This window comes from Bubalus kerabau, chromosome 5 (assembly GCF_029407905.1).
Source record: "Bubalus kerabau isolate K-KA32 ecotype Philippines breed swamp buffalo chromosome 5, PCC_UOA_SB_1v2, whole genome shotgun sequence".
In the NCBI taxonomy this organism is placed as follows: Eukaryota; Metazoa; Chordata; class Mammalia; order Artiodactyla; family Bovidae; genus Bubalus; species Bubalus kerabau.
The window spans coordinates 1,864,622-1,891,304 of NC_073628.1; the positions used below are offsets into that span (position 1 = coordinate 1,864,622).

The 26,683-nt window shown below is 51.8% G+C and overlaps 1 long non-coding RNA gene across 1 annotated transcript; it reads left to right on the forward strand.

The window, feature by feature from the left end:
- The first annotated feature begins 14,167 nt into the window (after window positions 1-14,167).
- LOC129652211 (uncharacterized) lies at window positions 14,168-20,160 on the forward strand. Its single transcript, XR_008714492.1, has 3 exons — window positions 14,168-14,301; window positions 17,990-18,163; window positions 19,950-20,160. It is a non-coding gene; the product is annotated as an uncharacterized LOC129652211 (long non-coding RNA).
- The last annotated feature ends 6,523 nt before the right edge of the window (window positions 20,161-26,683 follow it).

Below are 26,683 nucleotides of genomic sequence, written 5' to 3' on the forward strand. Positions count from 1 at the left end.
AGCAGATGCCATGATCTTAGTTTTCTGAATGTTGACTTTTAAGCCAGCTTTTTCACTCTCCTCTTTCACCTTTATCAAGAGGCTCTTTAGTTCTTCACTTTCTGCCATAAGGGTGGTGTCATCTGTGTATCTGAGATTATTTATATTTCTCCCAGCAATCTTGATTTCAGCTTGTGCTTCATCCAGCCCAGCATTTCTCATGATGTACTCTGCATATAAGTTAAATAAGCAGGGTGACAATATATAGCCTTAACATACTCCTTTCCCAATTTGGAACCAGTCTGTTGTTCCATGTCCAGTTCTAACTGTTGCTTCTTAACCTGCATACAGGTTTGTCAGGAGGCAGGTCAGTTGGTCTGGTATTCCCATCTATTTAAGAATTTTCCAGTTTGTTGTGATCCACACAAAGGCTTTTGCATAGTCAGTAAAGCAAAAGTAGATGTTTTTCTGGAACTCTCTTGCTTTTTCCATGATCCAGCGGATGTTGGCAATTTGATCTCTGGTTCCTCTGCCTTTTCTAAAACCAGCTTGAACATCAGGAAGTTCACGGTTCACGTGTTGCTGAAGCCTGGCTTGGAGAATTTTGAGCATTACTTTACTAGTGTGTGAGATGAGTGCAATTGTGCGGTAGTTTGAGCATTCTTTGGCATTGCCTATCTTTGGGATTGGAATGAAAACTGACTTTTTCCAGTTCTGTGGCCACTGCTGAGTTTTCCAAATTTGCTGGCATATTGAGTGGAGCACTTTCACAGCATCATCTTTTAAGATTTGAAATAGCTCAACTGGAATTCCATCACCTCCACCAGCTTTGTTCATAGTGATGCTTCCTAAGGCCCACTTGACTTCACATTCCAGGATGTCTGGCTCTAGGTGTGATCACACCATCGTGATTATTTGGGTCCTGAAGATCTTTTTTGTACAGTTCTTCTGTGTATTCTTGCCACTTCTTCTTAATACCTTCTGCTTCTGTTAGGCCCATACCATTTCTGTCCTTTATCGAGCCCATCTTTGCATGAAATGTTCCCTTGGTATCTCTAATTTTCTTGAAGAGAGCTCTAGTCTTTCCCATTCTATTGTTTTCCTCTATTTCTTTGCACAGATCACTGAGGAAGGCTTTCTTATCTCTCCTTGCTATTCTTTGGAACCTTGCACTTAGATTCTTTCCTTTTCTCCTTTGCCTTTAGCTTTTCTTCTTTTCTCAGCTATTTGTAAGGCCTCCTCAGACAACCATTTTGCTTTTTTGCATTTCTTTTTCTTGGGGATGGTCTTGATCCCTGCCTCCTGTACAATGTCACAAAGCTCCATCCATAGTTCTTCATGCACTGTCTATCAGATCTAAACCCTTGAATCTATTTGTCACTTCTACAATCTAATCATAAGGGATTGATTTAGGTCATACCTAATGGGCTAGTGGTTTTCCCTACTTTCTTCAATTTAAGTCTGAATTTGGCGATAAGGAGCTCATCATCTGAAGCACAGTCAGCTCCCAGTCTTGTTTTTGCTATATATATACAAATCAACTATACTCCAAGCATAAACAAAGAAGGTAAAAGTGGACCACAGTGCCCCTCAGCTCAGCCCTCTGCTGGGGCCCCAGAGCCTTGTGCAGAGTGGACACCAGGGTCAGGGGTGGAGAGACAGGGTCCAGGAGTCCTCAGTGCCAGAGCCCTGCACACGGTGGGACCGACACGGGCTGGAGAAGCCAGCAGTCGGAACAGCGGGTGAGAGGAGCACAGGGCCGCGGGCCATGGCAGGCTGATGCAGTGAGGACGCTTGGACGGCTCCTGGTGCAGCAGCCATGCCCCCTTTACCTGGTGGTTTATGATGTGGACATTATGCCGCAATAAGGGATGCGTCCCCTGCCTAGTATTATGAAACAAAGCCCTGTAGATGGACCCCAGTGGAGGCCACTGGGAGGAACGTCAAGGTCGATGGAATTAAGGTCGAAGTTCAGAGAAGCCTCGGGATGCTTGGACAGGCTTTATGTGACGCCACTGGGCCTCTTCCACCGGATTGTGCTGGGGGATGGGGTGGACGTGGTGTCCGGCTCGGGGATGTCTCTCCTGCCTGGTCTTGTAAAGCTCGTAACTCTGCCCTTCAAGCCGCGTTCACTGGACACGCTGAATGGGAACCAGTGAGATGACCTGAGCCACCCACCAGGGAGTAGAAGCTGGGGCGCCAGGCGGGCAGGTCCCTGAGCGATGCCCTGTGTGCCACCAAGACAGGGGCTCAGGGCAGCAGCCGTGGGCACCTCCTAGTGATGACCACCGGGACCTCAGACGAGAGAACTTCCATCTGCGTGGAGTTATCAAACACCTGCTTGTGTTTGCCTTGTTATCAGACACCCACTGGCACCATCCTGATGGCTGAAGGACGCAAAATGATCATGAAGGGCTTCCCTGGTGGTGCAGTGGTTAAGAATCCACTTTGCAATGCTAGAGATGCCAGTTTGATCCTTGGTCCAGGAAGATCCCACAGGCCACAGGGCAACTAAGCCTGTGCGCCCCAACAATTGAGGCTGAGCTCGAGAGCCCACAAGCCGCAATGAGAGAAGTCACCTCAATGAGAAGCTGGAGCACGGCAACCAGAGAAAGGCTGGCATGCAACAACGAAGATCCAGCACAGCCCCAAAATAAAACACATGAATTAAAAAAAAAGATCATGAAACCTGAAATCCCCCCAACGTCCAGGATGACACGGGGGCAGGCCTCGAAGGGGGCGGAGGTGCCCCGAAGAGCTCCAGCATGATGTGGACACACTTTCTACCCGGTGGTGCCGCCTGGGGAACACAAGGCCCGCCACCGCCCCCACCCCGCACAGGGAGCCTCTGCGTCCCCGGGACTGACCTCGGGAGGAGCTGCCGGGCCGTGCTGTCCCTGGGACGCGGCCTGACTTGCAGCTCTCCCCTGGCCGACCGAGAGCAGCTCGGTGTGCAGATGGCAGCCACATCCTGTCTGGATGGCCCTGCAGGCTGGCATGTGCTCTCCTTGAAGTGGGGGGAAGCACCGGATGGTAGGGGAAGTCCTGACATTTGGGTTTTTACCAACGTGTAGGCAGGCCAGAGACCTGGCCATCTGGTCGGGCAGGAGGCCCGTGGACCTGGCCTGTTACAGGGACGTCCGTGAAGGATGTGGCCCCATGGAAATCTCTGTGGGAATCTGGGGTGCGCTCAGGTAGGCATGTCGATGCCCCTCAGCACAACCCCGTCGCAGGCTCAGAGGCGACTGGAATCAGCAAGCTGATCCCGGGTTCTCACCTGAGGCATACACCTGGGACCCCGGGGTGGGCAGACCTGGGGGCGCTGTAGGAGGATGGGGTCCACAGCCTCAGAGGCACAGCACCCCGGGAAGAGACGGGGGTGGCTGATGGCCATGTGGCCAGTTCTCAGGGCTGGGGGTAGATCCCGATGGAAGCTGGCAGGTGAGACTGAGGCTGGGAGCCCGTGGTCTGCATGGGGGTCCTGATGGGAACAGACGCTCGGCCGGGATGGTGTCTGGCTGACCCAGACATAGACACTCAGAGCCCTGAGAAACCGGAAGAGGTGGGTTGCGCCAATCTGGGCGGCCAACTGCCATGGCTTCCGAACGAGGAGCTCTGTAGGACCCAGAATGTGCAGCCTGGGAGCGCAGGTCTGAGGGACGAGGGGACCAGCTGGTAGAACACGGGAGGGGGGCACGCACGTGGGGAGCTGGCGGCAACCCCCCTGGACCGACACTTCTGTCTCCCGGGTGGATCGGGGGCAGCGAGGGCAGAGAGGATGCTGGCATCATTGTGCAATTCCTGCCGGGCTGGGGGTGGGGGGCAGGCCCTGTTCTTTCTTCCCCAAATCACTTCAGTTTTTTCCTACTTGATGCAACACCAAAAAGACCAAGTCTGCAATGACCAGGGGCAGAAGTGGGGGGGTTTCTTATGCAAGAAACTGCAACTGTGTTTTAAATTTTAATTTCACTTTTTATTGGAGTAGAATTGCTTTACAATCTTCTATTAGTTTCTGCTGTGCAATGACGTGATATACACCGTATATCTCTTCCCTCTTGGACCTCTCTCCCACCCCACCCCCGACTGGAATTGATATAAATACACTTGTTTTTAGTCACTAAGTCCTGTCCGACTCTTTTGTGACCCCACGCACTACAATGCGTAAACAGGTAACTAGTGGGAAGCTGCCGTGTAACACGGGGGCTCAGCCCAGCGCTCTGTGCTGACCCCCAGGTCGGGGATGTAACTGTGGTTTTAAACCTGAACGCCTCCGGGCCTAAAGCAGCCGGTGGAACCGTGCCGCCCTGTTTGGCAAACCTGGGCTGACAGCAGACATAGCTAGCCCTGCACTCGCCCGGAGAGGGGTGGACTGAGGGGAGGCATTCTCGGGGCTCCTATCCCAGCTGAAATCTAGACCAGCTCGTCCGGGAACCAGGGAGAGAAGGAACAGCAGCTGGGGGCAACGGGATGAACCCACAGGTCCTGGGATGTGAGGAAGGAAACCAGTGTTATGCCAACACCCGAGAGAGGCTCAGAGCCGGCGACGCTGGTCCTCGTTTCAGCTTCACCAGAGGCCTGAGAAGTCAGGCCGCCGGGCCAAGGCTAGCCCTTCTTTGGAGCCTGACCAGATGGGCCTGCGGGCCTGAGGAGCCTCGCCCTGGGGGACGTTCCCACCCAACGTGACAATGCACTGCGCTGATTCTAGCGAGGCGCACATACCGTTTGAATTTTACCATCGTTTTGCTGGAAGGGATCTGGTCGGTGACCCGAAAGTGGCCTGTGATACAAGAAAAAAACAAATAGTTGGCCTTTGTTCTGGTCCTTGACACACAGTCGCTAGAGCCCGTGGTATCTCTTGGGACGTCCCTAGCTGTCCAGTGGCTAGGACTCTGCACTTCCGCTACAGAGGACGGGGTTCCATCCCTGGTCAGGAAACTAAGATCCCATATCCTGCACAGAGTGGCAAAAAAAAAAAAAGAATTAATTAAATAAGACCCTTTCATCTGTGAAGTAATGAGCATGCTTCGTGAGCTGAGGGGACGACAGGTGTCTGGGGGCCCCTAGGTCCTTTCAGGACGAGCGCTGGTCTCCGAAAGGAGCCGGCGTGATTAGAGGGTTGGCCCTGGCAGCCCCGCCCCTTGACCCCTGGCGGGGAGAGCGGCTGGGGGCTCAGTCCTGCGGCCGGGGTGTGAATGGGGGCCCCGTGGAGGGGCCAGGAGGGCCGTGTCCCCAGGAGGTCACAGACGCTCCATGGCCCCCCTCCCTCCCCTCCTCCCCCAAGCACCACATCCGTCCAGCTGTTCCCGAGTTGTGTCTTTTATAATAAAAAGGCACTAGTGAGTGAAGCTCCTTCCTGGGTTCTGTGAGCCGTCCTAGGAAACGATCACAGCTGGGGGGCGGGCTTGGGAACCCCCTATTCACCGTCATAGTTGGAGGCGGTCTGGACTCGGTACAGGTGTGGGGACCATCTTGTGGGGCTGAATCCTTAACCTGGGGGTCTGACAGTAAACCAGGCTGACACTGTCAGAATAGACTTGGACTCCCTCGACTGGGGTCCAGAGACTCAGAAAAGTGGATGTGGTGTTGGAACACCCCCCACCCCCAACCAGGGGCTATGACAAGCAACGCTGCGAGGGACATCTGTGCGCGCCGTCTCGAGTGGACGTGAATTTTCATTTCTTTTGGAGAAATGCCCAACAGTGTAATTGCTGGGTTGTGTGATACCCGCATGTTTAGTTTTACTGAAATGAATAAAAAGCCGCACGGTAGTCAAATGCGCTCTCACCATCCTTTTAATCTCCCGCTGAATCTGTTCGTAGGCCCCTTTCACTTTCCTGACGCTTTTTCATTGGTTTCGTCGTTTCGTGATCCAACTTGCCAGACTTTGATCATCACGTCCATCTTTCCAGGCAAGCCAGGGGCTGTGGTCCCTCCCGCATCCGCCCTGTCCCACCTCGTTACCTCTTGCTGTCGCTGGGCATTGCTATCGGCCCTTCATCGCTTGGGGTAAAGGCTTTAAAGTCTCTGTTCCTGACTCCTGGCCTCCTGAGTCCTCGCCTTCACAGAGACGGTCCCGTGGGTGAGAGCGCAGGGCGGGCTCCAGGCCCCGCGTCCATGCCGGGGAGGCTGGCCCTGCGTCCTGCCCACGTGACCGTCGGCACCCCCTCCCCCTGCCCGGGGTCAGCCGGGGACGCTCACCCCACTGCGGGCTCCCGGGACAGGCCTGGGCCCTGGGCCGCATTCCCGCACACAGTCTGGAGTCTGGTCTCTGGCTGCCCTTCCTCCACGGACAGAGGGGCCTGGTGGGGCCGCAGTCCACGGGGTCGCAAAGAGTCAGGCACGACTGAGCACTCACAGAAACGCACGCACATGCGGCCCTTCTAACAGTCCAGCCCCCTGGCCTTCCTCACACCCGTGTCTCCCCAGAGGGGCTCCTTGCAGAGTCTCGAGGGCGGCAGACAGACCTGCAGACAGACGGGCATGTAGCCCGGCAGGCAGCCCGTGCTCAGAGGCTCTGCTGGGCTCCACCCTGGAGCCTCTTCCTTCCCGGTGGGCGTCTGCCGGCTGCTCGGCTCTTCAGCACCGACCGGTAAGCCCCCCGGCCCCGGATCACCCCGGCGGGTGACGGCGGTGCGCGGGTGGCCGTGGCCTGCTGGGACCCTGGGGGTGCTGCTGTCCGTCTTGTCACCTGCACACTGACACACCTTCTGTATGTGCAAAAACACGGCCCAGTTTCACAAACGTGGACAGGACGCAGAGGCCGGGCCGCTCCCTCAGCACCCTCGGCCCCTGTGCTCTGGGGCCCGTACGGGTCCCTGAAGTCACTTGGTGCCCGCCCTCCCCTCCAGGCGCTGACCGGCTCCTGTCCCGGGGGCACACAGGCTATGCTTCGGGGGACACGGACGACAGGGGCCCGTAGCAGGCGGGGACAGCCCCCCTCCCAATCTGCGGCTCTCACACGGGGCAGGGCAGTGGGGCAGGAAGCCTGATGCCCACAGTTGGGGGCAGCCCTGGGGTCCTGGCTGGTGGCAGGAAGGGGCAACCTCTGAGGAGCCCCCACCAGGGGTTCCCCCCCACACTCTGTACTGTGGCCCACAGAGGCCCGGGCGCCTCTCAAGACGGTCAGAGTGACCCGGGAGGACAAACACTCGGGTGCTCAGACCAGGGGGGTTTCAAGTCCACATCATGCAGGAGGGGGACGGGTGTACCAGTGGCTTCTGCCCTCCTGGCCCGAGAGAACGGAAAGCCCCCAGTCCAGGGACAAGCGCAGCGAGGGAGGCCCCAGTCCTGGCTCAGAGGCCCTGCAAGGCCTCAGGGGCTCTGGTCACGCAGCAGCCCTGCAGCCAGGCCCCAGGTGTCCGCGCCCGAGACCTCACCCTTCCCTGAGGGCTGTCGGGCACCTCCGAGCAGCTCTGGGGACAGCGAGGCTGGGGGTCTTATCTGAGCCAACACATCTGGGGGCTCAAGAACCTCAGGGTGCAAGGTCTGAGAAGCACCCGGGGACTGAAGCCTGCTTTGCGGGTCCCTCACATCCCCATCCCCACAGCAAGCGGCTGGGCAAGGACCCCTTGCCACCCACTGGCAGCTTCAGGGACATCCCCCCCCACCCACACCCAGGCCCAAGTCTCTTCCAGGCTGCAAGGATCCTGACACAGAGGCTGGAGTGGGGTGGGGGCCCCGGCGGCACCAGAGAACAGCCACTGGGCTGCTCAGGATCAGAACCCCGGACCCGCCGGCTGCTGCCTGTGTCCTGCCCTCAGCCTCAGAGCTGAAGGCTCCAGTAAAGCTGGGACTGGGGCCCCCAAGCCCCGCCCCAGGCTGCCTGGTGTCCAAGTGGCAGCAGCTCCGGGCCGTGAGCTCACTCTCGGGTCCAGCACGTGTGGCCCAGCCTGGGGGTCCCTTCACAGCCTTCACGGAGGGGGCCCAGGGTCCCCAGGGTCAGTCCTGACCCCGCACATCAGCTGTAGCACCAGCTTGGAGGCCACGGTCTGTCTCACCCCCGTGCACTCAGCCAGGCCCCCCTCTGCCCACGGCACCAAAGCCCACGGAGCCCGCCCGGGCACCAGGGCCCAGCTCAGGGCCGGCAACACCAGCAGTGACAGAGGAAGACCCGCCAGGGATGTGGAGGAAGGAAGACGGGTTGGGGTAGGCCCATGGTGGGCGCTGTGGGGGTCTCAGCCCAACTGGTGGGCAAGCTCCAGGCTGAGGCCCAAAAGGCCAGGGGAGAAGAGTGCGGGTGTGTGTGTGCACATTGGCGTGTGTGTGTGAACATACGTGTATGTGCTCATCAGTGGGTTGCATGTGTGCACGCGGGCATGTATGCACATGGGGTGTGTATGGGTACACGTGGCTTTGTATGCATACATGTGGGCATATGGCTGTGTTTGCATGTGTATGTGCATGTTGAGGAGGGTGGCATTCCAAGCAGAAGAAACCAAATGTCCAGCTGCTGGGAGGTGTGGGGCCCTGTGCCAGGAACGAGCACGCCTGAACGTCCAGTCTGGGGAGGGGTGGCGGGTCAGCTGTGGCCTCAGACTGGAGGAGTGTGAGGGTGTGACAAAAGGAAGACGGGCAGGCGACACAGGTGTGCACGGCGCCCTCTCCCTTCCAGGCTGGTGCATGTGGGCGGGCGGGACATACACACCCCACCACCCAGGCCTGGCCCTCCCGCCCCCTTGCCCACAACCCCGAAGGCCACCTGTCCCGTCGGCCAAGCTGCAGGTGGAGGACGGCTGCCAACCCGCGCCAGCTGCTGACACAGCCTTGAGTGCGTGTGGGGCCGTGTGCACTCACACTTCTCTACCCTGGCAGCAGCCACCCGGGCCCTCAGGCTCGATACACAGCTCTGACCCTTCCTCTGACCTTTGCCCCGCTTGCCCCAGCTCAGACGTTCTCCTGGGCCTCTGTTACCAAGCTTTGACTTTGCCAAGTTCTGAACTTCTGAATATGTTTTCATATTCACTTTTCTTTCTGCAATATGTGCTCATATTCACTTTCATTTCTGTTTGCAAAGTGGACCTGCTCGATCCCACCTCTTCCTCGTACACACAAGGCCAACAGCAAGCAACACCACAACGCCCTAACACACACACACAGCATCCTAACACACACACAGCGACCAACACACACACACAGCGACCAACATACACACACACAGTGACCAACACACACACACAGCGACCAACACACACACACAGTGACCAACACACACAGCACCCTAACACACACACGCACAGCGACCAACACACACACACAGCGACCAACACACACACAGCGACCAACACACACACACAGCGACCAACACACACACACACAGCGACCAACACACACACACAGTGACCAACACACACACACAGCGACCAACACACACACACACACAGCGACCAACACACACACACACACACACAGCGACCAACACACACACACACACACACAGCGACCAACACACACACAGCATTCTGTTTCCAACTTCCGCCCTTGGCTGTTGGCTCCGTCGCCTCGCGGTCCATTTGCAAAGTGACCACGAAGTGTTCTTTACTGAATGCCCCGGCATCACGTGAACCATAGCTCCAGCCTCTGCTGTCGGCTCTCACGGCCACTGTAACTGAGCAGGACCCGAGGGGGCTTCCCACAACAGAACTCCCCCCCGCCAATGTCCTCCACCTGCCTTTTGTCTGTAGGAAACTTTAGTCAAAGGATAAATTTAATCAGAGAAACAAGAAAATGTAGAAACAAAGAAAAAGGTCAAATAAGACAAAATAATAATAGTTTAGCCACTAAACAGAGTCAAGGACCTTTAGTTCCTCCTCCAGGGCTGAGCCATATCCTTTGAGCTGTTTTGCAGATACTGAGCTTCCCTGTGGCTCAGATGGTAAAGAATCTGCCTGCAACACAGGAGACCTGGGTTCAATCTCTGGGTCGGGAAGATCCCCTGAAGAAGGAAATGGCAACCGCTCCAGTATTCTTGCCTGGAGAATTCCATGGACAGAGGAGTCTGACGGGCTACAGTCCAAGGAATCACAAAGAGTCGGACACAATGGAGTGACTAAACCCCCAAGCCCCCACCAGGTGGAGGAAATTAATTGTGTGTTGCCTACCTGCATGGAGACCCCAGACCCATTGGAACCAAAAGGTTGATGATGCTGACTCCCCGTTACTTCACAACCAACCAATCGGAAGAGTGTCCACAAGCGATCACCCTCCCCACAACCCCGTCCCTCACCCTGGAAGCCTCCGGGGAGTTCGGCCTTTTGAGCACCAGCCGCCTGGACTCCTTGCTCGGAGCCTGCAAGAGCCGCCGCTCTTTCCTCCACCGTGACTCAGTGTGGGTAGACTGGCCGGACTGCACACGGGCAGGTGGACGCAGGTCTGGTCTGGTAACACCAGCAGCCTGTCTGCTAAGCCGGGGCCACGTCATCTCAGGTCTGCAGCCCATTTGTCACCACAGCACAAGCTGGCCTACGTGACTAATACGGGAAAAGGTTTTGACTGTTGCCACGGCAGAACACCAAAATGAGCACACACCCAACAGGTCGCCCGGACGCCGGGCGGCGCGCTCTGCAGCGCCTGAAGCAGGGCTCAGACTGCCTGGGCTCACAGCCCCGTCGGGGCGTTGGCTGCTGTCCCCAGACCTGGCTCCATGCCACCTGTGCCCCATCCTTGAGAAGGCCGGCCTGGCTGCGTCATCTTGATGAGAACAAAAGTGAGTCACATGACTAAGACTAGAGTCAAGGGCAAAACTCCCCAGCGGCAGTGGGCAGCAGTGGGCAGGCACCCCAGGTCCCACAGCAGAAGTGTGGGCACAGACAAGGCTGAGGGTCTGGGGACAGCAACACGACGCCACTTTTCAAGTCAAAAGCTGCAGGACCAAGAGGAGGCACATGCCAACCTGACGTGTCACCAGCTGGTGGCCTGGACCTGGCATGACCATAGCCACAGGCGGGGCAGGCGGGCATGTGTTCTGTGTGTGAGAAGTCATCTGGTGGGCAGGCGGCCCTGTGGGAAGAGGTAAGGCTAGGTGCCGGGCAAACAGAAAGACTGCAATCCCCCACATCCAGTACGGTCACTCGGGGTCACGTGACTGTGTTCTGACCAGTGGGATTGCAGGGGAAGGGAAGCAAGCTACTTCCCACCTGGTCCCCCCTTTCAAGGTGACCTTGGAGGCCACAAGTTTCCAAAAAACAGAAGATGAGGAAGAGTTGGTGGAGAGATCTGACAGAATGTGGTCCATTGGAGAAGGGAATGGCAAACCACTTCAGTATTCTTGTCTTGAGAACCCCATGAACAATATGAAAAGGCAAAATGATAGGATACTGAAAGAGGAACTCCCCAGATCAGTAGGTGCCCAATATGCTACTGGAGATCAGTGGAGAAATAACTCCAGAAAGAATGAAGGGATGGAGCCAAAGCAAAAACAATACCCAGCTGTGACTGGTGATAGAAGCAAGGTCCGATGCTGTAAAGAGCAATATTGCATAGGAACCTGGAATGCCAGGTCCATGAATCAAGGCAAATTGGAAGTGGTCAAACAAGAGATGGCAAGAGTGAACGTCGGCATTCTAGGAATCAGTGAACTGAAATGGACTGGAATGGGTGAATTTAACTCAGATGACCATTATATCTACTACTGCGGGCAGGAATCCCTCAGAAGAAATGGAGTGGCCATCATGGTCAACAAAAGAGTCCTAAATGCAGTACTTGGATGCAATCTCAAAAACGACAGAATGATCTCTGTTCGTTTCCAAGGCAAACCATTCAATATCACAGTAATCCAAGTCTATGGCCCAACCAGTAACACTGAAGAAGCTGAAGTTGAATGGTTCTATGAAGACCTACAAGACCTTTTAGAACTAACACCCAAAAAAGATGTCCTTTTCATTATAGGTGAGGGGAATGCAAAAGTAGGAAGTCAAGAAACACCTGGAGTAACAGGCAAATTTGGCCTTGGAATACGGAATGAAGCAGGGCAAAGACTAATAGAGTTTTGCCAAGAAAATGCACTGGTCATAACAAACACCCTCTTCCAACAACACAAGAGAAGATTCTATACATGGACATCACCAGATGGTCAATACCGAAATCAGATTAATTATATTCTTTGCAGCCAAAGATGGAGAAGCTCTATACAGTCAGCAAAAACAAGACCGGGAGCTGACTGTGGCTCAGACCATGAATTCCTTATTGCCAAATTCAGACTGAAATTGAAGAAAGTAGGGAAAACCACTAGACCATTCAGGTATGACCTAAATCAAATCCCTTATGATTATACAGTAGAAGTGAGAAATAGATTTAAGGGCCTAGATCTGATAGATAGAGTGCCTGATGAACTATGGAATGAGGTTCGTGACATTGTACAGGAGACAGGGATCAAGACCATCCCCATGGAAAAGAAATACAATAAAGCAAAATGGCTGTCTGGGGAGGCCTTACAAATAGCTGTGAAAAGAAAAGTGAAAAGCAGAGGAGAAAAGGAAAGATATAAGCATCTGAATGCAGAGTTCCAAAGAATAGCAAGAAGAGATAAGAAAGCCTTCTTCAGCGATCAATGCAAAGAAATAGAGGAAAACAACAGAATGGGAAAGACTAGAGATCTCTTCAAGAAAATTAGAGATACCAAAGGAACATTTCATGCAAAGATGGGCTCGATAAAGGACAGAAATGGTAAGGACCTAACAGAAGCAGAAGATATTAAGAAGAGATGGCAAGAATACACAGAAGAACTATACAAAAAAGATCTTCATGACCCAGATAATCACGATGGTGTGATCACTCACCCAGAGCCAGACATCCTGGAATGTGAAGTCAAGTGGGCCTTAGAAAGCATCACTATGAATAAAGCTAGTGGAGGTGATAGAATTCCAGTTGAGCTATTCCAAATCCTGAAAGATGATGCTGTGAAAGTGCCGCACTCAATATGCCAGCAAATTTGGAAAACTCAGCAGTGGCCACAGGACTGGAAAAATCAGTTTTCATTCCAATCCCAAAGAAAGGCAATGCCAAAGAATGCTCAAACGACCGCACAATTGCACTCATCTCACACGCTAGTAAAGTAATGCTCAAAATTCTCCAAGCCAGGCTTCAGCAATACGTGAACCGTGAACTTCCTGATGTTCAAGCTGGTTTTAGAAAAGGCAGAGGAACCAGAGATCAAATTGCCAACATCCGCTGGATCATGGAAAAAGCAAGAGAGTTCCAGAAAAACATCTATTTCTGCTTTATTGACTATGCCAAAGCCTTTGACTCTGTGGATCACAATAAACTGTGGACAATTCTGAAAGAGATGGTTAGGGTTAGACCACTGATCTGCCTGTTGAGAAATTTGTATGCAGGTCAGGAAGCAACAGTTAGAACTGGACATGGAACAACTAACTGGTTCCAAATAGGAAAAGGAGTACGTCAAGGCTGTATATTGTCACCCTGCTTATTTAACCTATATGCAGAGTACATCATGAGAAACGCTGGACTGGAAGAAACACAAGCTGGAATCAAGATTGCCGGGAGAGATATCAATAACCTCAGATATGCAGATGACACCACCCTTATGGCAGAAAGTGAAGAGGAACTAAAAAGCCTCTTGATGAAAGTGAAAGTGGAGAGTGAAAAAGTTGGCTTAAAGCTCAACATTCACAAAACAAAGATCATGGCATCCGGTCCCATCACTTCATGGGAAATAGATGGGGAAACAGTGGAAACAGTGTCAGACTTTATTTTTGGGGGCTCCAAAATCACTGCAGATGGTGACTGCAGCCATGAAATTAAAAGACGCTTACTCCTTGGAAGGAAAGTTATGACCAACCTAGATAGCATATTCAAAAGCAGAGACATTACCTTGCCAACAACGGTTTGTCTAGTCAAGACTATGGTTTTTCCTGTGGTCATGTATGGATGTGAGAGTTGGACTGTGAAGAAGGCTGAGCGCCGAAGAATTGATGCTTCTGAACTGTGGTGTTGGAGAAGACTCTTGAGAGTCCCTTGGACTGCAAGGAGATCCAACCAGTCCATTCTGAAGGAGATCAGCCTTGGGATTTCTTTGGAAGGAATGATGCTAAAGCTGAAACTCCAGTACTTTGGCCACCTCATGCGAAGAGTTGACTCATTGGAAAAGTGCCACGACTCGGATATAACCTGGCTGAAACAACCTCTGCGTGGAAGAGGCCAAGCACAGCAGGAGCCAACTCAGCGAAGCTCCCGCGCTAGAAGCAGAAGGCGAAGAAACCCAGTGCAGGGGAAGGCCCATCGTGCTGGAAACCGGGACAGCGAAAAACGAACTCAGCAGGAAGCTCACACGGCCCGGTCTCAGATTCCAGAAGACCTCCCGTTAAAGTAAGAGGTCCTCGCTCCTATGGCTGGAGGGACCTTTACAATCTCGTTTCTTGTTTCCTCCAATCTCCCACGACAGGCGGGTGGCAGGGGCACAACTGAGGGACTCTGGAGAGGCTGCTCCTCAGCATGTCCCAAAGGCGCTATCTGCTGAGCCCCAGTAGATGTTACCCAAGCTGGTGGGGGTTCTTCTGTCCTTTCTCTTCTCTGTGCCAAAGATCAGACCAATGAAACTGTGAGCACCGGTCAGATATTTAGCAAATTTTCCGGCGGGCTATGAAGGGGATTCCTTGGCATGTTTTTCCGACTACTTTTTCCTTCTGTCCTTCAGGTCTCTACCGGGGCTCAAGCCCGGCCAAAGCTAATGAAACTCAGGCTCTGATGTCTTATTGCAAAAATTCATTGAGAGACAAAGCGATAAGAGGTAGATTTGTTAGGATCCAGAGAGAAGCCACCCTTCAGGGTGTGAACCATTGCCAAGGGCAAGGGCTTTGGCCTTGGTATTAGGCCTGGCTAGGTTTTGTGAGGGGATGGAATTCATATGCTAATGAGTGAGAGGATCATCCCAGCCTTTGGGGAACCACCCACTCCTCCCTCTATTGCCTTGGAGCTGTCCTGCCACCTCTGGGTGTGTCTGTTGGCTTATAGCCTGGGGATTAAGGTTTACTTGAATTTGACTTGTCATCTTGGACCCAATTGATTTTAATTGGTTTACATTATACCCTTGTGCTATGTCATTCTTTCAAAGGTTGTGCTCTGCCCCCTTCCCTCCTGTTTCATGCTCTTTTCCTGAGCCCTATCCAGACCCACAAGGGTGCCTCTACAATCTTCTGGAGAGACAACCAGAAAATGGCTGGCCTTGGGAGGGAAATACTCTATAATACCCAACCCCCTAATCCTACCCAATACTGGTCACACTGGACATCTTGGGGACGCCCAAACTCCAGTCCGGAGGGTCCCAGGAGGTCATCACACCTTGACCTGCCTAGGGATCAGTCTTCAAAAGGTTGTCACGCCTCTACCTGTTCGGGGATCCTCTAGTCCCAGGGGTCCCAGGAGGTCGTCACACCTCGACTTGCCCAGGGACCCAATTCTCGGGAGGCCGTCACGCCTCGACCTGCCCAGGGATTCGATCTCTAGGAGGCTGTCACGCGTCAGCCTGCCTGGGGATCTGCACCCTGACCTGGGGACACATGGCTCTCGGGTTGCAACAGTTCTGGGTAGGATAAGCTTCAGAAAGACGCACCCCTAAGGAAGTCCACCCATGGAAACATAAAGAAGCCTATTACTTGCAGGACTGTGCCCAGTCTCAGCAATAACTCCGGAGCCCAATGAGAACCCCATTGCCTTTCTGGAGAGGCTAAAAGAGGCACTCCAAAAGTTTACCAACCTGGACTTAGACTCTTACGAGGGACGGGTGATTTTAAAGGACAAATTCCTGTCCCATTGTGCATCAGATATCAGAACTAAGTCACAGCAGCTACGACAGCAGGACCCTGCTGCCTCTTTAGATGAGACGGTCCAGACAGCCACCAATACCTTTTATAACAGAGAACAGGGGAAGGAGGCCAAGGCCCAGGAGAAGGAGAGAAAGAAAGAGACAAGGCATGCCCAGATGCTGGCCACCCTCCAGAGAAGCCCTATGGCAAACCCCAAGTCCTTGAGGGACAAGGCACGAGACAGATGCCTGATCTGTAGACAGGCGGGGCATTGGGCCAAAGAGTGTCCAAACCGTGACATCTAAACGGCTTGCCACAAATGCATCAACTGGGACACTGGGCAGCACTCTGCCCTGGGGACCCAAGAGCCTCCAGGTCAAGCGCCAAGCCTACCCTCACGATGGTTCAAGAGGACTGAAGCGGCCCGCTCCAGCCAGCCCGCCTGTCACAGATAACCATCACAGGGCTGGAGCCAAGGGCGCAGCTGGTGTGGCAGGTAGGTCCGAGAATTTCTTGGTTGACACAGGGGCTACCTACTCTGTCTTGATCTCCTACTCCGGAGCCTTCTCCTCCCAAACCTGTACCATTTTGGGTGCTACAGGAAAAGCAACTACTAAAAGATTCACCCGAGCACTTCTTTGTTGCTGGGATGGACAAATATTTTCCCACCAGTTTCTGGTGGTCCTTGAGTGTCCTACCCCCTTATTGGGAAGAGATATACTCACTAAACTGGGGACCAGCCTTGTGATGGGAAGTTTTTCAGCCCCTAGAGTTCTACAGCTCCTGGTTACTACTGAAGAACCCATTACACCTTCAATAGAGAGGGACCAAAAACTATGGGACGACAAAATTAACCCCCAGGTGTGGGACCAGGGGATTCCTAGACGAGCCCACCAAGCTGAACCGGTCATCATTGTCCTCCGAGATCCCACTCGGTTTCCTAACTGGAAACAATACCCTCTCAAAAGAGAGGCTTGGGAGGGACTACAGCCTTTAATAAATAAATTCCTTGCTTGTGGGCTATTGGTCCCCACCAGCTTGCCATGTAACACCCCAATCCTCTCAGTAAAGAAAAAAGACGGAACCTGGCGACTGGTTCAAGATCTCCGGATCATAAATGAAGCTATAGTCCCCCTCCATCCCACAGTACCCAATCCCTATGTACTCTTGGGAGAAATCCCACCCAGTGCCAAGTGGTTTACAGTCTTGGATCTCAAAGATGCATTTTTTTGCATACCACTGGCTAAAGAATCTCAATATCTTTTTGTCTTTGAGTGGGAGGCTCCAGGAAGAAAACCCCAACAGATGACTTGGACAGTATTACCTTAGGGGTTCAGAGATAGCCCCCACTTGTTTGGACAGCCCTTAGCCGGGATCTCCTAGATCTGGACCTGGGACCTAATGGGAAAATATTACAATACGTAGATGACCTACTAATCTGCTCTCCAGATGAGAAAAGTGCCCAAGAACATGCAATTCAGGTTCTAAACTTCTTGGCAGAAAGGGGATATAAAGTCTCCCGTGCTAAGGCACAGATGGTTGAGACAAAGGTCACTTACCTGGGAGTTCAGATTACACACGGGTCCAGGAGGCTGTCCTCTGATCGGGTACAAGGAATCCTCCAGTTGCCCTCCCCCACGACTCGAAAACAATTGTGAGCTTTCCTGGGGCTAACTGGTTATTGTAGAATCTGGATACCCAACTAGGGTCTAATTGCCCAGCCCTTATATGAAAGCTTAAAGGGACGAGATGATTCAATCCCACTGATGTGGGGAACTCCTCAAAAGGAGGCAGAAGCTACACTAAAACAGGCCTTAACTCAGGCACCTGCCTTGAGGTTGCCAGACCCGGAAAAAGCGTTCCAACTTTATGTCCATGAAAGAGAGGGAAGAGCCTTGGGAGTGTGAACTCAAAGGTTGGGATCTGAGCCCCAGCCTGTAGCTTACTTATCCAAGAGGCTCGATCCAACGACCCGAGGCTGGCCCCCCTGCCTTTGAAATCCTGCAGCTATTGCAATCATGATAGAAGATGCTTTAAAACTTTCCTTTGGGGGCAAACTATTTTTACCAGCCACCAAGTAAAACAACTCCTAAATGGGAGAGGCCATTTATGGATGTCTGATCAAAGACTCCTCAGATATCAAGTAATGCTGATGGAAAATCCAGGCCTCACTATATCCCCTTGTGAGGTTCTTAACCCAGCCACCCTCCTACCTACCCCTGAGGGCTCTCTCCCCTTTCACTCTTGTCTAGAAACCTTGGACCACTGGACAAAACCCCGAGAGGGATTGTCAGAAGATCCTCTGACCAATCCTGAAGAAATCTGGTACACTGATGGAAGCAGCTTTGTCCTGGATGGAAAAAGAAGAGCCGGGGATGCAGTAGTCTCCAATTTTGAGACCATAGAGGCTAAGCCTCTACCACCAGGTACTTCAGCCCAATTAGCTGAGCTCATAGCCCTGACTCTAGCTTTAGAGCTGGGAAAAGGAAAAAGAATAGCCATTTACACTGACTCCAAGTCTGCCTTTCTGGTGCTACATGCACATGCGGCTGTTTGGAAAGAAAGGGGCCCCTAGACCCCCCGAGGGTCCCCAATCAAATGTGGTGATCAGATTCTTCGACTCTTGGAGGCAGTCCACCTGCCCGCTGAGGTTTCAGTCTCCCAATGTAAAGGACACCAAAAAGGGAGCACAGAAGTGGCACGAGGGAACCAAGCAGCTGATCAGGCAGCTAGGAGAGCAGCATTACAGAACCATGACCTAATAGGGATTGCCACCTTAGTTCCACAGACTAATTTGCCAGAAACTCCTTCATATACTGAAGGAGAGACTCTTAAAGCTAAGATCGAGGGCTTTCAAGAAGATCATATGGGGTGGTTCCAAAAGGAGGGACTCCTTTTTCTGCCTGGAAGCCTCCAATGGAAGTTCATTAACTCCTTACATGCCACTACTCATTTAGGAGAAAAGGCCCTCCAAAGATTACTAGAAAGGTCCTTCAGAGGAACAGGCCTCCAAACAACTATAAGACAGGTAGTCTCCTCTTGTCCCACGTGCCAATTAAACAACCCTCAAGGAGCTCGAAGACCCCAGCTGGCCCAGCCTGTCCAACGACGTGGGGCCTACCCAGGAGAGGACTGGCAGATGGACTTCACCCAGATGCCAGTTTCTCAAGGGTATAAATACCTATTAGTTATGATAGATAATTCACAGGATGGATTGAAGGCTTTCCCACCCGGACCGAGAAGGCTGAGGAGGTAGTTAAAAAACTGCTCCATGAAATCATTTTGAGATTTGGTCTGCCCAGGTCATTACAAAGTGACAGTGGGACATCATTTACTTCTAAGGTCACCCGAGGGGTCTCGAAAGCATTGGGCATTACTTATTATCTCCATTGTGCCTGGAGGCCTCAGTCTTCAGGAAAAGTAGAAAGAGCCAATCAATTCTTAAAATCAGCGATAAAAAAGATAACCCAGGAGACCTCCCTGGGATGGAAGGAGGCTTTACCAATAACTCTCCTCCGCACCCGCACTGCCCCTAAGGAACAGGTTGGTCTTAGTCCTTATGAGATACTCTATGGCAGACCTTTTGTTTATGTCATTGACCTCTTCCTAGATCCAGAGGCTCAGACCCTCCAGTCTTATACCGTGGCCATTGGGCAATTCCAACAGGATATACGCTTGTGGGGTGTCAACCAGGACCCAAAAGATTCTAAAGAGTCACCACTATGTGCTCCAGGAACTCAAGTCCTTATTAAAGTCCAGTCCACATGGAAGGGCCCCTACCCTGTAATACTTTCTACCCCCACAGCAGTCAAGGTACCAGGACATGACTCCTGGATTCACTATTCACGAGTCAAGCCATGGAAGAAAACAGAAGAGGACACTCAATACACCTGTGAGCCCCTGGGAGATCTCAGATACCTATTTAGAACTACCAATGAGTGTCATTCTAATGAACACCCCCAAAATCTGGTTTCTGGGGATAAGATTTCTCAGGATAACTCTAAGGAGCCAACACAGCTTGACAGAGACTGTACTCCAAAATAGACAGGAGATAGATCTTCTGATCCCTGAACAAGGAGGGACTTGAGCCATGCTGGTGATGTGAATTTAAAATTGACCAATGTCCCTACTAATCCTCGTTATGCTATATTGATGATGCCTATGATTATTCCATGTACTGTCAATTGTCTAACCTGTTTTGTCTCTGCCCAGGTCAACCAGCTACAACATGCAGTGCCAGTTCAACAAAGATAAGCTGACCACGGAAAATATCACACACCCTTGGACACCGCTATAAGGACTCTGAAGATTGAGACTAGCAAGAGGGGGAGGCCCAATACTCCTCACCGTCCCAGTTCAGCAGGAAGTAGTCAGAAAGACCTCGATGCCCCTATTCACAAAGAATTGGGCCTCCCATCTCTTGAGGGGGGAATGTTAGGTAGGTAGAATAGGGAAAAGGAGTCCAAAATGGCAGTGGCTAAAAGACAGGAAGGTCCGAGGACCAGAGTGAAGACTTAAGGCAGAACAAACAGCACTCCTGGTTAAGCCCAATTTGCATAGGGCAGCCCCAGGTGGAGGAAAAAACATATAAAAGGAGGAGCCAAAGCGCTTTCTCACGGACTCTCTCTCCCGCGTGCGTGCGCGCGCGCGCGCTCTCTCTCTCTCTCTCTCTCTCTCTCTCCCCCCCTGGCCACCTCCCTCCCCACACACTCCTCCACTCTCTTCTCTTTGAGTCTTGGATTCTCCTGCTATCTTCTAAATAAAATGGAGCTGTAACACTGATTTGCCTAAGAGCTGTAGCATGGTTTGTCCAAGACCCGAGAGCTGTGACGCACCAAGGGCTTTAATGTCCGTTGCTCCAAATCTTTGTTGTGACGAGACAAAGAACTGAGGAACATACACTCTCATGACAGTCATGTATGGATGAGAGAGTTGGACTGTGAAGAAGGCCGAGTGCCGAAGAATTGATTCTTTTGAACTGTGGTGTTGGAGAAGACTCTTGAGAGTCCCTTGGACTGCAAGGAGATCCAACCAGTCCATTCTGAAGGAGATCAGCCCTGGGATTTCTTTGGAAGGAATGATGCTAAAGCTGAAACTCTAGTACTTTGGCCACCTCATTTGAAGAGTTGACTCATTGGAAAAGACTCTGATGCTGGGAGAGATTGAGGGCAGGAGGAAAAGGGGACGACAGAGGATGAGATGGCTGGATGGCATCACTGACTCGATGCACGTGAGTCTGAGTGAACTCCGGGAGATGGTGATGGACAGGGAGGCCTGGCGTGCTGCGATTCATGGGGTCGCAAAGAGTCAGACACAACTGAGTGACTGATCTGATCTGATCTGATCTAACCCATGTAAGACTGTGTGTGGGAGGAAGGAAAGGAATGAGAGCATAAGGTGACTTTGTTACTGCAACAGAATCTAGCTTCAGAGTGGTGGCTGGACCAGCAAGCAGCCCCTGAACGGGGTGGAAATTCAGATCCTCATGGCACCCCCACCCCCCTGCCCCTGCTGACCTCATGACTCAGAAACACTATGCTGGGGCCCAGCAACTGTGTTCGGACAAAGTCCCCCCACCAGGGGAATGTGATGTCCACCGAAACCCCACCCTATAGACCCCATGGGGATCCTGGGCATGGAAGTCTTTCAGACAGTTGCTAATCAGGGAAGGGCAGGGATGTGGAGACAAGGGAGGAGCAGCTGAGATACAATAGTGAAGGATTGAGCAGGGTCCTGGTTCCACCCGAAGAGATACACAGAACAGGATCTTTGACCTCTTAAACCCCAAACAAATGGCAGGTGTTAGCATCTTCATTCCAGAGAAGGCTGCAGTTTGATAACCTTGAGAACCAGAGAAGCTCATCGGGAGACCCACCGGTACCTGTGCTCAGCTTCCTCAGTCGTGTCCGACTGTGTGACCCCGTGGACCACAGCCCAGCAGGCTCCTCTGTCCATGGGATTTTCCAGGCAAGAACACTGGAGGGGATTGCCATGCCCTCCTCCAGGGGATCTTCCTGACCCAGGGATCAAACCTGCATCTCCCGAGTTGGCAGGCAGATTCTTCCACTTGAGTGCAGGGCCTGCACACACCCTGATCCTTGTTAGCAACCCTGCCCTTGAACCCTCACTATCAAATTCCTCATCGATTCGCCCCAGGGTGGGGGCGCACGGGTTTCAGGGCAGGAGCCCATGTGTCCCCCTCTGCCTGGTAAAGCTATTCTTTTCTACTTCACCCAAAACTCTATCTCTGGGGTTCAATTTGGGACCAGTGCACAGAGGCAGAGCTTTCGGGATCAACAGGAGCAAGGGCAGGATTAGCGTGAAGGATGGGTGTTCTAGGTTGGTGACTAAGATGTGAAGACAGGAAATGGCAGGAGAGTAGGTGACAAAGCAGATGTGAGATGAACTCAAGGCAAGCTGGAAGGACAGACGTGGGGAGCGGGCTGGAAGGACAGACGTGGGGAGCTGGGGTCCTCAGCCTCAGGTGAGGCAGGGCCAAGGCTGACGAGATCCGAGGGGCAACAGCGGGCTCTCACAAGCGGGGCTAAGGTCACCGGAGATGGGCAGCCGTGGTGTTGAGTGTGTTATCCTGAAACCATGGAACTCAGGTTGGGATTTGAACCCATAAGGCTGGGACTCAAACATGGCCTAAACTTGTCCTTTAACTGAGATCTCACACCTGGTTTCAGGAGTTAATGCAGCTTGGGTTCTTGATCTCTTATCTCAGAAAGAATTCAGTGAGAGACAAAGTAAGAAATCGATTTATTAAAAAAGAAACACTCCCCACTGGCAGAGCGTGGGCCATCTCAGAAGGTGAGAGCGGCCTCGAAATATGCAGTGGCTGGCTTTTACGGGCTGGGTGATTTCATGGAGTAGTAATAAGGGGTGGGGATTATTCTAACTATTTGGGGGAAATGGTGGAGATTTCCAGGAAATGGGCCACAGCCCACTTTTCGGTCTTTGATGATTGACATAAGAACTGTCAGGGCACCTGTGGACATGTCACTTGGCTTGCTGAGGGGTCACAGTGAGTGTGTACTGTGACTATATACCAAGGGAACGTGTGTGTATATGTCTGTATACATATGAGATGAAGTGAAGTGAAAGTCCTTCAGTCGTGTCCGACTCTTTGTGACCCCATGGACTGTACAGTCCATGGAATTCCTAGACCAGAATACTGGAGTGGGTAGCCTTTCCCTTCTCCAGGGGACCTTCTCAAACCAGGGATTGAATCCAGGTCTCCTGCATTGCAGGCAGATTCTTTACCAGCCGAGCCACAAGGGAAGCCCTCTGTGTGTATATATATATATATATATATATATATATGTTTTATATATATATATGTGTGTGTGTGTGTGTATAAACCAAGGGAACATTTTATGCAAAGATGGCCACAATAAAGGACAGAAATGGTATGGACCTAACAAGTAGAAGATATTAAGAAGAGATGGCAAGTATACACAGAAGAACTATACAAAAAAGATCTTCATGACCCAGATAATCATGATGGTGTGATCACTGACCTAGAGCCAGACATCTTGGAATGCAAAGTCAAGTAGGCCTTAGAAAGCATCACTATGGACAATGCTGATGGAGGTGATGGAATTCTAGCTGAGCTATTTCAAATCCTAAATCCTAAAAGATGATGCTGTTAAAGTGCTGCTCAATATGCCAGGAAATTTGGAAAACTCAGCAGTGGCCACAGGACTGGAAAAGGTCAGTTTTCATTCCAATCCCAAAGAAAGGCAATGCCAGAGAATTTTCAAACCACAGCACAATTGTGCTCATTTCACATGCTAGCAAAGTGATGCTCAAAATCCTTCAAGCAAAGCTTCAACAGTATGTGAACCAAGAACTTCCAGATGTTCAACCTGGATTTAGAAAAGGCAGATGAACCAGAGATTAGATCAAATTGCCAACAGCCATTGGATCATAGAAAAAGCAGGAGAATTCCAGAAAAACATCTACTTCTGCTTCATTGACTACACTAAAGCCTTTGACTGTGTGGATCACAATAAACTGAAAAATTCTTAAAAGGATGGGAATACCAGACCACCTGACGGACCTCCTGTGAAAACTGTATGCAGGTCAGGAAGCAGCAGTTAGACGTGGACATGGAACAGCAGACTGGTTCCAGATTGGGAAAGGAGTATGTCAAGGCTGTATACTGTCACCCTGTTTATTTAACTTATATGCAGAGTACATCATGAAAAATGCCAGGCTGTAAGAAGCACACACTGGAATCAAGATTGCCGGGAGAAACAGAAATAATCTGAGATATGCAGAAGAAACCACCCCAGTGGCAGAAAGCAAAGAGCAACCAAAGAATCTCTTGATGAAGGTGAAAAAGGAGAGTGAGAAAGCTGGCTTAACATACAACATTACAAAAGACAAAATTCATGGCATCTGGTTCCATCACTTCATGGCAAATAGATGGGGAAACAGTGGAAACAGTGACAGACTTTATTTTCTCGGGCTCCAAAATCACTGCAGATGGTGACTGCAGCCATGAAATTGAAAGACACTTGCTCCTTGGAAGAAAAGCTATAACAAACCTAGGCAGCAGATTAAAAAGCAGAGACATTACTTTGCCAACAAAGATCCATATAGTCAAAGTTATGGTTTTTTCCAGTAGTCATGTATGGATGTGAGAATTGGACCATAAAGAAGGCTGAGCACCTAAGAATTGATACTTATGAACAGTTGTGTTGGAGAAGATTCTTGAGAGTCCCTTGGACTGTGTCAACTACAAATTGGCACTTACTAAGAGCATCGCCAACAGTTAAACAACAAAGATATTTGCCATCTGACTCTCCGGAGATTACACCCCATGCTGCGATAGCTGCTGACCTTCTGCAACCCCTGAGTGAGTTCAGGGTGGGTGGAGGCTGTCTGTGCTCCAGGGAATCTGGTGGGACAGGTCTTTAGACAGTTGGATGTTTTTAGGAACAGATTTTATGATCTCAATCCTTGCATCTCCTCATATCTAGAGAAGCCCTAAGTCCCTTCATGGTGACCTCAGAGCCTCACAACTAACAAAACACCTTTTGTAAAATGAGCGCTTCGTGGTATTGCGCTCTCCCTTCTCCAAGACCGCATGTATTGCCTTTCCCCCACTGCTGCTTTGGAGCAGGCTCTCAGAGCTCTCTGAGATGCTGTCCCTGGGCTGCAGTCCTAATTTTGCCCCAAATAGAACTCAACACACAACACTCAAGTTGTATATTTTTTTCAGTCGACAGCTGCAAGGAGATCAAGCCAGTCAGTCCTGAAGGAAATCAGGCCTGATGTTCATTGGAAGGACTGATGCTGAAACTGAAGCTCCAGTACTTCGGCCACCTGATGAGAAGAACTGACTCATTGGAAAAAACCCTGATGCTGGGAAAGATTGAGGGCAGGAGGAGAAGGGGATGACAGAGGATGAGATGGGTGGATGGCATCACTTACTCAATAGACATGAGTCTGAGAAAACTCCAGGAGATGGTGAAGGACAGAAAAGCCTGACGTGCTGCAGTCCATGGCGTCACAAACAGTCGGACACGACTGAGCGACTGAACAACAACAATAATACTGAGACTCAAGGTCTAGTGGAAGTCAGCCCGTCCACCATCCTGGACCCACCTGGTTCTAGCCCGTTTCTGCCATGTCCTCGGGCTCAGCCATTCTTTCAAAGGCTGTGCCCTGTCCGCTTCCCTCCTGTCTCAGCCCCACCTGAGATGGACATGGGGCTTGGCTGGGAAGAGTCCCATAGGCCAGTCCCCTCCAGATCCACACACCTGGCTCCAGGGATGGCAGGGCAGTCCCCTGCTGACGTCAGGCTCCTGTAGCAGAAGACACAGCGTAGAAATCAGGGTTCCGATGACAAGGAACTGGCTCACACCATCGGGGAGGCTGGGCAGCCCTGGGACCTGCAGTCAGCGCATAGGACCTGGAGAACAGAAGGTATCAGTTCTAGTCCAAAAGCCAGTGGGCTCGGGTCTGCAGGAGGGCCCACACTGCAGCCTGAGTCTGAAGGCAGGGAAAGACTGTCCCTGTGTCCGGGCTCCTGACCAGGCTAGGGGAGTTCCCTCTCACTGAGCCTTTTGCTCTTTGTGGGCCTTCACATGATTGGACAAGGCCCACCTTCAGGGGCAGGCCTCCTGCTTTATCCAGTCTACGCACTCCAACACTAAGTTCCTCTAGAAACACAGATACACTCAGGAGAATGTTTGAATAAATATCTGTGCTCCCCGTGACCCAGTCAGGCTGACACATGAAGCCCTCATGTGGCTTCTGCCCGTTTACTGGCGTGGAATTCCATCTCCCACCCACTTCGGGACCAAGGCTGCCATAAGCCCTGAGCTGATTCAGACATGACGAGGACAAGACACAGAGGAAACCGCAGGACCTCGCTGGGCACTGGGAGAGGCTGTAGAAGCGGGTCTTGAGTGTGCTGCCTCACAGAGAATTTGAATAAGTGTGTGGATATTGAACACACTCTCCTGTGACACACCCCATAAAGAAGGCTGAACACCGAAGAATTGATGCTTTTGAACTGTGGTGTTGGAAAAGACTCTTGAGAATCCCTTGGATTGCAAGGAGATCCAACCAGTCCATCATAAAGGAAATCAGTCCTGAATATTCATTGGAAGGACTGATGCTGAAGCTGCAGCTCCAATCCTTTGGCCGCCTGATGCGAAGAGCTATCTCATTGGAAAAGACCCTGATGCTGGGAAGGATTGAAGGCAGGAGGAGAAGGGGACAACAGAGGATGGAATGGTTGGATGGCATCACCAGCTCGATGGACATGAGTCTGAGCAGGCTCTGGGAGGTGGTGAAGGATGGGGAAGCCTGGTGTGCTGTGGTCCATGGGGTTGCAAAGAGTCAGACATGACTGAGTGACTGAACTGACTAACTGAGATAGCATATTAGAAAGCAAAGACACCACTTTACCAACAAGGTCCATAGAG